Source organism: Salmo salar, chromosome ssa27 (assembly GCF_905237065.1).
Source record: "Salmo salar chromosome ssa27, Ssal_v3.1, whole genome shotgun sequence".
NCBI classification, from domain to species: Eukaryota; Metazoa; Chordata; class Actinopteri; order Salmoniformes; family Salmonidae; genus Salmo; species Salmo salar.
Window position 1 is genome coordinate 21,014,785 of NC_059468.1, and position 16,934 is coordinate 21,031,718.

Genomic DNA, 16,934 nt, shown 5'->3' on the forward strand with positions numbered 1-16,934 from the left:
AAATTGCTCTTCATTGTAGAATAAATAGTGTGAGCTTTTGAGCAATATCACATTTGTTGATGCACAATGACTTATGTCACATTGCCTTCACTCCCTTTATCTTGGTTCCCAGCGTTCGGTGCTACGCGAGGGAGACATGTTCATATTTCCACACGACCGACAATGAAACAAACACACACAAACAAAGACAGAGACATAATTCCCTGACAATGGATCAGATTATGCAGGGGGAATGAACAGAGCTGGCGTTATTGATTCAACAGTTTGATTATTCTTCGCATCTTTGGAGAGGAAAGATGCATCATTTCTCTGTGCTAGTGTCTTTGTCTTCGTCTCTATATCGAGACATGAGCGCTGCTTCACGCTCCAGCGAGAAGTTTCCCATGAAGCTAATTACTGACAGTGGCTGCATCCAAAATGGCCCCCTATTCCATATACAGCACATTCGGAAAGTATTCAGACCCTTCGGAAAGTATTCAGACCCCCCCCCGGAAAGTATTCAGACCCATTTTAGAGTAAGGCTGTTGTCCTCCTGTTGCCAACCCCTGGTCTAAAGTGTCTTCCTCCTCATCGCCTTTCCTTCATCTACACTAATGAATTGGACAAATCTGTGGGGTGTCCACTGTGTGAAATGAAACGTCTCTCTGAATAAGTGACTAAATGAAACTAACCTGTCTGTAAAAATACAGGTTAAATGAAAAAATGTAGTAAATTAAGGAGAGGAGACAAGGAAAGAGAGCCACTTTAAACTATTGAGATGCACCACCTCCCTCTCTGTTCAGTATGGGAGTATCCCGTCTACTTCTTCACTTCTTGAATACGTCCCCCTGGATGTCAAGCTGTCTGTTGGGCTTGGTGGACTCCAGCATCAGGTCATACAGCTGTCCCACCTGCTCGTCCTGGAACAGTTTGAGATCCCCCTCCGACAACATTTAGACACAGTTGTTTAGACTCTCCCGGTAGTCTTAAACAGAAAAGAGAGAGACAGAAAGAGAAGGAACATTTAGACACAGTTCTTCATGTCAGTGTAGTTCTACACAGAGGAGAAATAAAAAGATAATTAACACAATGACATTCCTGATGGGGATCAATTAAGTGTTCATCTCTCTATCTACACTAGTGGTTCCTGGTTACTGTACCCCTAATCACATGCTCAAATTACCCCTGATGTGCAAATGTTCAATTGGCTTAGGTCTTCCTAAGTACCCCGTGTGGCTAGGCCAGGTACACCCAGAGAACCACTGCTTTAGACATATCAAAGAACTCACCTTTCCATTCCCCTTCATTGAATCCATTACTCTGGCAAACCTATGCCTTTTTCAATAGTCAATTCCATTGAATTAATAAGAAAATACAGTGGCTTGCAAAAGTATTCACCCCCTTGACATTTTTTCCTATTTTGTTGCCTAACAACCTGGAATTAAAATCGATTTTTTGGGGGGGGGGGCTTTGTATCATTTGATTTACACAACATGCCTACCACTTTGAAAAAGCAAAATATTTTTATTGTGAAACAAGCAAGAAATAAGACAAAAAAAACGGAAAACTTGAGCATGCATAACTATTCACCCCCCTATGTATGTCTCTATAAGCTTGGCACATCCAGCCACTGGGATTTTTGCCCATTCTTCAAGGCAAAACTGCTCCAACTCCTTCAAGTTGATGGGTTCTGCTGGTGTACAGCAATCTTTAAGTCATACCAAAGATTCTCAATTGGATTGAGTTCTGGGCTTTGACTAGGCCATTCCAAGACATTTCAATGTTTCCCTTTAAACCACTCGAGTGTTGCTTTAGCAGTATGCTTAGGGTCATTGTCCTGCTGGAAGGTGAACGTCCCAGTCTCTGGAAGACTGAAAGAGGTTTCCCATTCATCATTCCTTCAATTCCGACCAGTTTCCCAGTCCCTGCCGAGGAAAAACATCCCCACAGCATGATGCTGCCACTACAATGCTTCACTGTGGGGATGGTGTTCTCAGGGTGATGAGAGGTGTTGGGTTTGCACCAGACATAGCGTTTTCCTTGATGGCCAAAAAGCTACATTTTAGTCTCATCTGACCAGAGCACCTTCTTCCATATGTTTGGGGAGTCTCCCACATGCCTTTTGGCGAACACCAAACGTGTTTGCTTCTTTTTTTTTCTTTAAGCAATGGCTTTTTTCTGGCCACTCTTCCATAAAACCCAGCTCTGTGGAGTGTACGGCTTAAAGTGGTCCTATGGACAGATACTCCAATCTCCGCTGTGGAGCTTTGCAGCTCCTTCAGGGTTATCTTTGGTCTCTTTGTTGCCTCTCTGATTAATGCCCTCCTTGCCTGGTCCATGAGTTTTGGTGGGCGGCCCTCTCTTGGCAGGTTTGTTGTGGTGCCATATTCTTTCCATTTTTTAATAATGGATTTAAATGGTGCTCCGAGGGATGTTCAAAGTTTCTGATACTTCTCCACAACTTTGTCCCTGACTTGTTTGGAGAGCTCCTTGGTCTTCATGGTGCCGCTTGCTTGGTGGTACCCCTTGCTTAGTGGTTTTGCAGACTCTGGGGCCTTTCAGAACAGGTGTATATATACTGAGATCATGTGACAGATCATGTGACACTTAGATTGCACACAGGTGAACTTTATTTGACTAATTCTGTGACTTCTGAAAGTAATTGGTTGCACCAGATCTTATTTAGGGGCTTCATAGCAAAGGGGGTGAATACATATGCACGCACCACTTTTCAGTTTTTAATTTTTTATAATTTTTTGAAACAAGTTATTTTTTTCATTTCACTTCACCAATTTGGACTATTTTGTGTATGTCCATTACATGAAATCCAAATAGAAGTTCATTTAAATGACAGGTTGTAATGCAACAAAATAGGAACAACGCCAAGGGGGATGAATACTTTTTCAAGGCACTGTACAACAATTACAGTATATTTTGGGATCCCAATGGCAAACAAAATGATATTGGATGCCCGAAGTGTGATGAGGTCTTAAGTTAGTACTACTACAATACAACGTCATTACAAGAGTGACTCAAGTGTGTAACCATAGTGAATTCAACAAGACCTATAATCAGTTTGGTAATTCTATTTCTGTGAAGACAGTCCTTCAACTTGTTTCTAAAGACTCCTTTCATAACTCATTCTAAACTCCAAAAGTAATGTGCAAATTCACTCACAATCTTTGAAGGATGACACAAGGACACTTGCTTCCAAAACACAGGCATTCATTTGGGGATTCAAGGCTTTTCACAGTGCTTTGAAAAGAATGCCTTGCGTGACAGATCATGTGACACTTAAATAAAGCCCACCTGTGTGCAATCTAACTAATTATGTGACATCTGATGGTAATTGGTTGCACCAGATCTTATTTAGGGGCTTCATAGCAAAGGGGGTGAATTCATATGCACGCACCACTTCTCCATTTTTGTTTTATAATTTTTAAGTTATTTTTGTAATTTCACTTAACCAATTTTGACTTTTTTGTGTATGTCCATTACATGAAATCCAAATAAAAGTCAATTTAAATTACAGGTTGTAATGCAACAAAATAGGAATAACGCCAAGGGGGATGAATACTTTTGCAAGGCACTGTGCACAGATATACATGTATTCATACATAGCCTATCACATCAATATGGAAAGCACAGATCTCCAGTCAAATCATTGGCCTGCTGTTCCACCCTCACTGGGGAAAATATGATATGCATGAATCAATCCATTCTATAGCATGAATCTATTAAATAGCACCCTGTAAGGTTGATTGGGTATAAGGGGGTCCCGTGGAGTCTTTCCTAATTCTTATCTCGGAATTCCTGAACCTATCATGGGATTTGACACGGACACTACAGGGGTCACTGGCAGAAGATCTGAGCTCATTTAAAGGGCTAATAGAGGTCATTTCCCACACCAGACCTGCAACGCAGCCAGTCAGACCTGGTCAGAAATGGAGATTGACCTGCAATGGAGTGCAGGTCATACATAGAGATTGCTGCATCGAAGAAGCAATTTAAAGAGTATTTGCAGAGAGTTGTCTTTCAGAACTGTTCACTGCTAGCAGCAAATACTTTTACAATTCAAAGATGTCATCCAATATGCCAGTCTGTCACACTACATTGTACAATATCAGGCAAGGCAAGAGTCTTGGGCTGAGGCTGACTATAAGAGATATGGGGGACGGGAATCCATTTTTATTGCCTAAAATGTCAACCCTTCAGAGTACGCTCTCTCACTTCCAGCTCTCTAAGCACACATTACTGCATAAAGAGGACCAAACCCTTAACTAATACAGTGCAGTAAGTGCACTCTGCAGAGTGATCACATTTGTGCAGGTCAAGCTGATCAATATAAGCGGTTGATCACTATAACCGTGAAGTGCACTGTATGGCAAATACAGGTAACAGAACAGTCATCGATTCCATTTCAATGATTCAATTTGTAAGTCGCTCTGGATAAGAGCGTCTGCTAAATGACTTAAATGTCAATGTAATTCCTTTTCCCTTGTATCCTCCTTGCTATGATACTGGGACAGATGACGTCCATCAAGCTAGCATCATCTCCGCTGGACAATGTCCAAGACAACATCAGGAAACAGTGTGTCATTTGACTCTGGCCAGACAGACCCGCCAAATCTGTCAAGACCACTTCTGAATCACAACTTCAAGGAGATAAAGAGCAAACACAACATCAGTTTTCATTGAAACAAAAAAGGAAATAAAAATCCCTGTCTGGAGTTGTAACAAATGTTACGACCTCGCATCGAGCCATTCACAAAAACATCGTAAGGTTTTGGAAGTGGCTCAATTTAAAGAAATAACAGGCCATTTGTCTAAAAAACGTTCTCCTGTCATGTATATAATGGAATTATTTTGACTGTTGGCCAAGCGGTCATATTTCTTGGAGACAGAGGAGAGCAGTCGTGTGCTGAAGTCACTAGTAAGAACACTTTGGGGTTGTCGTGGAGACCCGAGACCGACATTTCAATGTCATATTTATACTCTCACTTTTTTTAAGGCTGTCATGCAGAAATATCTTTCTCAAGGTTACAGTACAACTTTATTTGTGCATTGGTAAGATACATTTGTTGGAAATTCAGTATAAATCTGATCTATCGATTCTACTTTCTCATGGTACATTTTGAACGCATCACTTAAATAAACCTATTTTCTCTAGTCTGACAGGATTTGCTACCAAAGGAATTTGGGTAAAGTATTCCCTAGTCTTGTTAGGGAAGCTTTGGTTAGTTCTGCCCTTACACTTGGGAGTTGGATATGCAAAATATGGTACTTTGAGGTCAAGACCTCCCTCTGACTCTCAACATGACTCAAACAGATGGTCGGCTGCCAATCAACTAATGACACACACACCTCTCTCTCACTCTCTCTCTCTCTCTTGGAGCGGCGCCTTAGACAGCGTTTTCCACCACCATCAACAAAACACAAAATTATGGAATTTCTCATGGAAGAATGGTGCCGCATCCCTCCAACAGTGTCCCAGACACTTGTATAATCTATGCCAAGGTGCATTGAAGCTGTTCAACGCCCTATTAAGACACTATGTTGGTGTTTCCTTTATTTTGGCAGTTACCTGTAGAATGTTTATTCAAATGATGTTAACTGATGTGGCTCACGCAACATTTTCATGCAACATTTTGTAATGTCAGTTGAGTTGAATCAACAAATCACAGCACATATTGATGGGTACAATTCCTACTTTGCTCCTCACAATGGCTGCCAGTCCACCCATAATCCCATCAGTAACCACATTTCCATCTATAGTTTTATGCGAGTAAAGTCATATCTTCTTAAAAAAAAAAAATAATCACGACAGCTCTGATGGAAACAGGAAGTTTCGGTTAAATTTGATAAATGCCAACAGATCATTTATTTATTCGACATGGTGGGATCTTTTTGTGTCGGTAAAATAAATTATGCGGGAAATGGTAGTGGAAACGCCTTTCTGCACAAATATTTATATAATAACCATATCGAAGTAAATTTGGAGTCACGCGATGATATGGTGTGTGGTCATCTCACTATGACTTGGGAAACCTACAGTAGTTTATTAGGCTACAGATTAAATAAATGATGATACATTTCAAAGGGTGGTGAAAGTGCACGGTGATGGGCTTGATGCTGCTTTCTAATAAATATTGAGGGTCTTATTTTGGTGACATCATGATTGATCCTTGACGGCCGTTTGACAAATACAAAAGATCTCGCTCTTTTGTCCATAATAATAATAATCTCACCATGTGGGTTATACCTGCGCTCTAGCCACACTACTCCAGCACTGTTGGCTAGAGTACACGTGCAAATAGCAGAGCGGGCACACTCGCTACATAACACAAACATATTGGTGACAAAACCATGTGATGGAAAACCAATTAACTTGTCTTTTTAATTTGGTAAATGGGAATTTAACCGCATAAGGTATTTTTATGTGCACTACGTCATCATACATATCATTTTAACCGCAACAAGTCAATTTGATTGAAACATCTCTGGTGGGAAAATGGACATATTGTTTTTATGCAGATTTTAGAATATTCGCATGAAAATCTGTCGCCAATTGGATGGAAACATGGCTACTGACTATGCTGTGTGCCTAAGTGAAAAGTCACAGAAAGAAGAGAACATCTTTGGTGAAGTGCTGATTCATTTTTATAAACCCACCCCACAGCACAGGCATAGAAGCTGGTCTAATTTACCGGAAAGTCTCCTAAAGTGTAACTTTGTCCTCGTGTTTCTTGGCTATGTACATTATTTTGTTCACAGGCTAGGTTATTTTTCAATGCTAGTTTGAGTTTGCTGCAGCTGTTAGCAAAAATTCAATGGAAATTCAGTACCACTTAAAGACATGCAGGTTTCACTGTTACCACGGCAACCTCCAGCCCTGAAAGGGGCAGCTGAACATTGTCGCAACTAAATTACTTTAATATTTGAGGGTACATTGTGGAATACGGCAAAATCATTGTATTATTGAACTTTTTGTCATTTTTTATCATTAAAACACTCTTCCTTCATTGAGGCCCTTATAAAAAAAAATTGCTCCTTATAAAAAATGTGCTCCTTATAAAAAAAAAAAGAATCAGAGTACATTCCAAACCACTCTGATATAGCCTAGGCCAGGGATCATCAACTAGATTCAGCCCGGGACAATTTTTTAATGGAGCGGATGGTCGGGGGACAGAACATAATTACAAATCATTTGTAGACTGCAAATTGACCGCCAGAAGCCCAAACGGATATCATTTTTGATGGAAACATAATAATTTAAAACCTTGCATGCATTTGTATATGACCATGTGTCTTTCTATTATGCATGGCAATACCTGGGAACAAATTTCTTAAATAAAAACCACAGAGCTAATTTCCTGGTGTTTTTACAAAAAAAATTCCACACACATTATTATATGTATATTTTTTGGGCTCAGACAACTTGGGGTGACAGATAAAATCACCCGCGGGCAAAAAATCACCAGCTGGGGAACACTGGCCTAGGCCTAAAGATAAGCATAAGCCGTTTCTACAGATTATTTTAAACATTTTATTTCACCAAGGTTATTATCATATCAGAAAAATGTTATTTCGCAAGAGCATCTGGACCAAGACAACAGCAAGTAAAGGAGAGACTTGTATGGAGCCAGGAGAGAATAAAAATAAGAATAGAATAGTAAGCAGCAGCTCCATCCCCCATGGATGCCTATTCAACGTCAGTCAGGGCCACTGCCGTGGTCAAAGACAAAAGGACTACATTCTCTCTGCTCTGGCATCCAGCTGCCATCCCATCACTACTTCATTAGACTCATTACTGCTGGTGGATGGATTCCCTTCCTCTCTAATTCATCATTACACTAAAAAAACACTCTATAGGTTGCTCACATACAGCCATAGTAATACAAACTGGGACATATCTGGGTTCAGTTTACCGCCATATCATGTGAAGCATATTGAGCACTTGGTAGAAAAACAAGGCTACATCAATCCTATCATTTATGATTAATTCATGAATAAGGAGATCAAATCAAATTGTATTTGTCACATGCGAATACAACAGGTGTAGACCTTACAGTGAAATGATTATTTCCAAGCCCTTAACCAACAATGCAGGTAAAAAAATACCTACAAAAAATAAGAGTAAGAAATAAAAGTAACAAATAATTAAAGAGCAGAGGCAAAATAACAATAGCGAGGCTATATACAGGGGGTACCGGTTAGTCGAGGTAATTGAGGTAATATGTACATGTAGGTAGAGTTATTAAAGTGACTATGCATAGATAATAACAGACAGTAGCAGCAGTGTAAAAGGGGGGGCAGCAATGCAAATAGTCTGGGTAGCCATTTGAGAAGACGTTCAGGAGTCTTATGGGGGTAGAAGCTGTTTAGAAGCCTCCTGGACATAGAGTTGGCGCTCCGGTACCGCTTGCCATGAGGTAGCAGAGAGAACAGTCTATGACTAGGGTGGCTGGACTCTTTGACAATTTTAGGGCCTTCCTCTGACACCGCCTGGTATATAAGTCCTGGATGGCAGGAAGCCGTACGCACTACTCTCTGTAGTGCCTAGCGGTCGGAGGCCGAGCAGTTGCCATACCAGGCAGTGATGCAACCAGTCAGGATGATCTCGATGGTGCAGCTGTAGAACCTTTACATAATACATTTAAAAAATATACATATATTTCACCTTTATTTAACCAGGTAGGCCAGTTGAGAACAAGTTCTCATTTACAACTGCGACCTGGCCAAGATAAAGCAAAGCAGTGTGACACAAATAACACAGAGTTACACATGGGATAAACAAACATACAGTCAATAATACAATAGAAAAGTCTATATACAGTGTGTGCAAATGTAGTAAGATTAGGGAGGTAAGGCAATAAATAGGCCATAGTGGTGAAATAATTACAATTTAGCAATTAAACACTGGAGTGACAGATGTGCAGAAGATGAATGTGCAAGTAGAGATACTGGGGTGCAAAGGAGCAAAAAAAAAAATAACAATATGGGGATGAGGTAGTTGGGTGGGCTATTTACAGATGGGCTGTGTACAGGTGCAATGATCGGCAAGCTGCTCTGACAGCTGATGCTTAAAGTTAGTGAGGGTGATATAAGACCCCAGCTTCAGTGATTTTTGCAATTCGTTCCAGTCATTGGCAGCAGAGAACTGTAAGGAAAGGCGGCCAAAGGGGGAGTTGGCTTTGGGGATGACCTGTGAAATATACCTGCTGGAGCGCGTGCTACGGGTGGGTGCTGCTATGGTGACCAGTGAGCTGAGATAAGGCGGAGCTTTACCTGGCAAAGACTTATAGATGACCTGGAGCCAGTGGGTTTGGTGACGAATATGAAGCAAGTGCCAGCCAACGAGAGCATACAGGTCACAGTGGTGAGTAGTATATGGGGCTTTGGTGACAAAATGGATGGCACTGTGATAGACTACATCCAATTTGCTGAGTAGTGTGTTGGAGGCTATTTTGTAAATGACAACGCCGAAGTCAAGGATCGGTAGGACAGTCAGTTTTACGAGGGTATGTTTTGCAGCATGTGTGAAGGATGCTGTGTTGCGATATAGGAAGCCTATTCTAGATTTAATTTTGTATTGGAGATGCTTAATGTGAGTCTGAAAGGAGAGTTTACAGTCTAACCAGACACCTAGGTATTTGTAGTTGTCCACATATTCTAAGTCAGAACCGTCTAGAGTAGTGATGCTAGACGGGCGGGCGGGTGCGGGCAGCGAGCATTTGAAGAGCATGCATTTAGTTTTATTTGCATTTAAGAGCAGTTGGAGGCCACAGAAGGAGTGTTGTATGGCATTGAAGCTCGTCTGGAGGTTAGTTAACACAGTGTCCAAAGAAGGGCCAGAAGTATACAGAATGGTGTCGTTTGCGTAGAGGTGGATCAGAGAATCACCAGCAGCAAGAGCGACATCATTGATGTAATACAGAGAAAAGAGTCGGCCCAAGAATTGAACCCTGTGGCACCCCCATAGAGACTGCCAGAGGTCCGGCCAACAGGCCCTCCGATTTGACACTGAACTCTATCTGAGAAGTAGTTGGTGAACCAGGCGAGGCAGTCATTTGAGAAACCAAGGCTGTTGAGTGTGCTGATATGAATGCGGTGATTGACAGAGTCGAAAGCCTACATAATCATTCTTGGTTGGATAAATAAAACATAAATGGTTTGATAAATGAATCCTTGGAAGCTATGTGAAGTCATTTTACTAGCAGAATCCAAAAAGGCCCATATCGAATGGCAGAATAAGTAGTCTAGTCTCACTCCAGATACAGGACTGAGTGCCACTGTCAGACAGCACCATCTGTGTTACACTCCATTAATTTATCAGTAAATTAAGTTAGAAATTGTGCTACTAATGCACATGACGCCAAAAACACGTATCGTAAAAGTAATGATGTTTTTGCTGTCTGTGTGTATCTAACAACATCATGCTTTATGACCGTTGTTGAGAACCAACATCTTAAGAGGACTTTTGAACCACCTCAGAGACATCACAAAGGAGGCTTGGCAGATCAAATGCGTCAGAGCCTCTGGTGTGCGTACAGATGGCAGATTGGTAGGGGGAAAGTTGCTCTGATGATTCTCATCACTTAACTTGTCATGCTCCACTCAATGAAGACTGAGTGAACTTGGGGACCCGTGTGTGAGTTTCAAATGTTCCATTTGAATAGTGTAGTTTTCATCTTTGGTTGACTTGATATCTTATCTATGCTGTTGAAATTTGTGGTATTTCTCTGTGAGGAAAAGCAGAGAATATGTATAACTTCAATTTATGAATTGAAAATGTTCCTTCATTTTCAACAAATGTTTGTAATGTCATTAACCAAACTTGAATTTGGGTTTGTATACCTATTAAGCCAACCAAAATATAAGTTTAGACATATTTAAAAATATACTGCTGTAATTTTTGTTTTATTTTTATGACTTTACTTAGAATTGTTTTGGTCAAATATGTGAAAAGCATGGGTTGCTGTCATACCTTGTACATAAACTGCTTACAGATAAGAAAACCAATATATACTTTTGTAATTTGGGTGAACTATAACTAACATTGAGGGGAAGGGGTGATTCTTAAAAAAAAGAGTCACCTAATAGCAAGAACAGCACCATCTAGTGGTAAGAACCTGGTAATATCAGGATGTAGCATGAGACATAAACCTAACAACAATTAATAATTTCTATGATCAGGGAAAAAAATCCATCACCAAATTCATTGAGAATACATTACATATGATGAAGAGACAATACTCCAAGCCGCAGCTCCATACTATTTGTAAGACATGGAGAACTATGGGCACAATGTAATGTAAGCGTCGCAGAGCCCGGTTGAGGTGTTTAGGATCAATGCATATCCGTAGCTTGTCTGGTTTCTTGACGATAACCATATTACTTATCCAGTCTGTAGGCTCGGTGACGAATATGATGTGGCCATCTGCTTCGTATTTGTCAAGCTGATCCTTTGTAGCTGCTTTCATGGCCACTGGTACATTGCGGGGTGCACACTGGACAGGCTGGATTGCTGCGTCCAACTCAAAGTGGACTTCGCCGGGAACTGACTCGACCGGTGCGTTGAAGACATCATGGTACTTGCTTAGGAGTGTCTCCTTGCTCAGGGGCCCAGCCTGGACATTGTCTATAATGTTAAGACCAGCTGGGATGGTGAAGTTAATAAGCCCAAGGCGCTCACATGTAGAACCTGAAAGTAATGGCTGTTGACTAGCCTCAACTATTTCAAACTCAAGGGTGTGTTTCTGGCCACGTAAAACACACTCTGTCACAAACAGGCCTAAAGAGGTCATGAACTGGCCTGAATACAGTTTCAGCTTGGTGCTACTCTGTGTGAGTTTGTCTCTGGGCGCGAGCCTCCTTTTGTCTTTAACCTCTATGGGCCTACTCAACAGCCAGTGGAATCCCGGGGCGCAATATTCAAATACCTTAGAAATGCTATTACTTCAATTTCTCAAACATATGACTATTTTACACCATTTTAAAGACAAGACTCTCGTTAATCTAACCACACTGTCCGATTTCAAAAAGGCTTTACAACGAAAGCAAAACATTAGATTATGTCAGCAGAGTACCCAGCCAGAAATAATCAGACACCCATTTTTCAAGCTAGCATATAATGTCACAAAAACCAAAACCACAGCTAAATGCAGCACTAACCTTTGATGATCTTCATCAGATGACACTCCTAGGACATTATGTTATACAATACATGCATGTTTTGTTCAATCAAGTTCATATTTATATCAAAAACCAGCTTTTTACATTAGCATGTGACTAGCATGTGACTAGCATTCCCACCGAACACTTCCGGTGAATTTACTAAATTACTCACGATAAACGTTCACAAAAAAACATAACAATTATTTTAAGAATTATAGATACAGAACTCCTTTATGCAATCGCGGTGTCCGATTTTAAAATAGCTTTTCGGTGAAAGCACATTTTGCAATATTCTGAGTAGATAGCCCGGCCATCACGGGCTAGCTATTTTGACACCCACCAAGTGTGGTACTCACCAAACTCAGATTTACTATAAGAAAAATTGGATTACCTTTGCTGTTCTTCGTCAGAATGCACTCCCAGGACTTCTACTTCAATAACAAATGTTGGTTTGGTTCCAAATAATCCATAGTTATATCCAAATAGCGGCGTTTTGTTCATGCGTTCAAGACACTATCCGAAGGGTAAAGAAGGGTGACGCGCCCGGCGCGTTTCGTGACAAAAGAATTCAAAATATTCCATTACCGTACTTCGAAGCATGTCAAACGCTGTTTAAAATAAATTTTTATGCGATTTTTCGCGTAAAAAAGCGATAATATTCCAACCAGGAAACCCTGTTTTCGTTCAAAGACGAAAGAATAAAAACATGGTGTCGGCTTGTGCACGCGCCCCCAGTCTCATTGTTCTCAGATCGACCACTATCCAAATGCGCTACTGTTTTTCAGCCATGGCCTGCAAAGTCACCATTCAACGTTCTGGCGCCTTCTGAGAGCCTATGGGAGCGTTAGAAAATGTCACGTTATGCCAGAGATCCCCTGTTTTGGATAGAGATGATCAAGAAGGCCAAGAAATAGTCAGAGAGAGCGCTTCCTGTTTGGAATCTTCTCAGGTTTTGGCCTGCCAAATGAGTTCTGTTATACTCACAGACACCATTCAAACAGTTTTAGAAACTTTAGGGTGTTTTCTATCCAAATCAAACAATTATATGCATATTCTAGTTACTGGGCAGGAGTAGTAACCAGATTAAATCGGGTACGTTTTTTATCCGGCTGTGCAAATACTGCCCCCTATCCCCAACAGGTTTTAAGGCTCATAACATTACATGTGGCCCCTGAATCTAGCTGGCATTGCTGTGGTTTATTATTAAGTAGCAGAGTGACAAACCACTTTTGTCCTTTTGCCCTCACTGCCCCTATGCACTCGCTAGCATATACATCCTCTGTGCTGTTGTTCCCTTCATCTGTGTTTGTTTCAATGGAGTGCACTTTACCCTCCTTTATCTTGCTTTTCATGCAGGCCCTTGCGAAGTGATTAGCTGTACCACAGGATTTGCATATTTTTCCATAGGCTGGGCAGTGTTCTTTTCCTCGTCCATGAGAAATGCCACTATCGGCATGTATTGGGGTTGTCTACTGCAGAGTTGGCTGTAGTATTAGCATTAGCTGTGGCAAAGGGGAATTTCTTTACTGTGTGCCTGAATGTTGCATTGACATTGTCCATATGTTGCCTTTCTAGCTCCATGGACCTTATCCGTATATCAGTAAGCTCTGCTGCACGGCATGTCTCCACTGCCAAGACCAGCGTCAGGTCACGTTCTTTCAGCAAACATCTGCGGGTGCCCTCATCAGTTATGCCAAGCACTATCCTATCTCTGATCAGTTCATCTCTTAAAACACCATATTCACATGTAGCTGCCTTTTCCCTTCGCCTAGTGACAAAGCTGTCAATGGACTCCCCGTCCTCCTGTTTGCAACAACTGAAAACATAACGCTCGTAGATAACGTTCTTTGCTGGTGTAACGCCCTGGCCATAGAGAGGGGTTATTTGTTGTTTATTTTGGTTAGGCCAGGGTGTTACATTGGGTGGGCGTTCTATGTTCCCTTTTCTATGTTTTTGTATTTCTTTGTTTTGGGCCGTGTGTGGCTCCCAATCAGGCACAGCTGAAGTTCGTTGTTGCTGACTGGGAGTCACACATGTTTTTCCTTTGGGTTTTGTGGGTAATTGTTTCTGTTAGTGTTTTGCACCTGACAGGACTGTTTGGCTGTCGGTTTTCTTGTTTTGTTTGTATAGTGTTATTTCTTTATTAAATATTCAATGATGAACACTAACTCCGCTGCACCTTGGTCTACTCTCTCTCACGACAGCCGTTACAGCTGGCTTAATGTTCAAGAGCATCAAGAATAGCTGTAGCGTTACCTTGCTGAGCTGCTGTTAGGTTCAGGTTGTGTTTGTATACGTGTCGGCATTCAGTTCCCATTATAGTCCTCAAAGTGGCAGCCACTACCTCATCGTCCTTTTCCAGAATTCCCATTGCTAGCCCATAGTCCTCCCATTCACCTCTAAACGTATCCCAGTTCGTGCTCCAATCCCCGCTGAGCTTCATAACGGCGGGAGGGGGAATGTTCGCTGCCATGTCTAACCGGTGCTAACAACACTGAAGCTAACTAGCAAACTCACTCTAGCTAAGGCCAATTCCGGCAAAGTTTTACTCAAATAAGCATTTTTTTGGGTAAACCAGACAGGTGACTCTAATTTGCGGAAAGCATGGTTAGTTATCCGACTCTGACACCATGTTTGAATGTTAAATGATGAAACAGAGGCGTTGATGCGAGTAACCAGTCTTGTTCAGTACATTACAATACATCCAGGTATCTCAAGCACACCGGTAAAAACACAAGTTGCAGTAATTAACATTTACCAACAGATGGCATCACTGTACCATCTTACACCCATAACAGTACCCCCTGTATATAGCCTCATTATTGTTATTTTATTGTGTTACTTTTTTATATTTAGTAAATATTTTCTTAAACTGCATTGTTGGTTAACGGTTTGTAAGCATTTCACGCTAAGGTCTACACCTGTTGTATTGGGGCACATGTGACACACAATTTGATTTGATCTTGTGGAAACCCTTCCCAGAAGAGTGGATGCTGTTATAGCAGCAAAGGGGAACCCATTCCATATTAATGCCCATGACTTTTGAGATGTTCGACGAGGTGTCCACATACTTTTGTTGTGTATCTTCATTGTGTGCTGTGCTAAAATCTTGAATCAGAGGTGCAGTCAAGGCTCTGGAATTATGTTAAACACTGCCATCGTTCGGAGATGGTTTGAAAAAGCCTCATGTTCTTCTATAATAAAGTGACCAACCATACCGGTTAAATCTCCCGTCTCCTCAAAGACCGTGGACTTGCAATGACATGCGATTATGTACTGTTGCCAATTTATCCCCCATTCCCCCATGAAGACAGTAACCTCCTTGGACGCCGCCGTTTTGTTCCTTCTGAATTCATCTTTCACATACTGGTCTCCCAGCGCTCTCAAATCCATGGGTAGGAACTAGTGCAACATCAAAATCCTCTTGTACAATGAGCAAACTCTCGATACATGGGAAGGATTACCGAGGTAAAGACAGTTTCAAGTTGGAGATTCGACGGATATTCGTGCTTTCAAACCTCAATAGCTTTCAAACCACTTGAGCCACAGACTCCAAATAAGTGTCATGATGTTGAAAAAATTGCGCACAACATTGCACAGGTCTTATTTTCACGATTTGGACATTAATTCGCTTTCCAAAGCTAATAAACATGTGAGCAGCATTTTGTATTCCAAGTTGAATTAGTTAGGGAGCGTAAACAAAGTACAAACTTTTTTTACGTTCAAATTTCAATAGCTCCTTGGCCATGTGACCTACTGACTTCATACAAGGCTCAGAATGTCCACTCAGTACCCTTCTATATTGCACACCCTTTAGTTTGTCAATTTTCATCTCACAAGAGTTTACATGAATTTTTCAAAATGTAAAGTTTCAATAGCTCCTTGGTCGTGTGACCTAGTGACTTCAAACAAGGTTCAGAATGTCCACTGACTACCCTTCTATATTGCACACCCTTTAGTTTGTCCATTTTCATCTCATATGGTTTTACATGAATTTTTACAAATGTAGAATTTCAATAGCTCCTTGGTCATCTGACCTCAAACAAGGTTCAGAATGTCCACTTCATATTGCACACTCTGTTTGCCTACTTTCATCTCATGCTATTAGACTTAAATCTGTAAGCTTTGCAGGCCTTCATTTTACATGTGTGTTAACATTTTTATTTTTAAGTTAACAAGTCCTCGCAATAACTATCTTTCACATGGACACTGAAAAGATCCGCAAATGGCTGTATGTGATATGGATCAAGGACAGGAGAGGTGTTCAAACAGAGGTGCTTAAAGGAAGGCGCACAGGTAGGCCTCATGAAAAACAATGTTTCATATGCAGTAATAGGCAGTGATTTGTTAGTCACAGTGAGCTTGATAATGTGAAAGAATCCTTTTCATAGCATCACTTTCATATACTGTACATTAAGACAAATCCTTCTATGTTGAGTAATAGAACACAGTTTACATAACCTGATAATGACTTCATATTTGAGTGCAATCACAACAAGCCACCTGCAGACAACTTACAAAATGCAATATTGCATTTGAGGGTTCGTTTTTCTGATGAAAATAGTTATTTGATGCATGGCCTACTATTTCTAACTGGGAAAATAAATTCCTATGTCTTTTGTGAGTAAAATCCTTTTTCCAAAATTGATTTAGGTATTTTTTTTTGAAAGAGGTATGAGGGTTGTGATATGGGTCATTTAATAGTAAAATCATTTAAGGGATCAATACGTTTCTATATTGCTTCCCCAGTATCTGCATGAACCATCAGGCCAAGTGTT

General features: G+C 40.9%; 1 pseudogene; it reads right to left on the reverse strand.

The window, feature by feature from the left end:
• Nucleotides 1-669: 669 nt before the first annotated feature.
• Nucleotides 670-15,618, reverse strand: LOC106588655 (succinate dehydrogenase assembly factor 3, mitochondrial-like; annotated as a pseudogene).
• Between the last annotated feature and the right edge of the window lie 1,316 nt (nucleotides 15,619-16,934).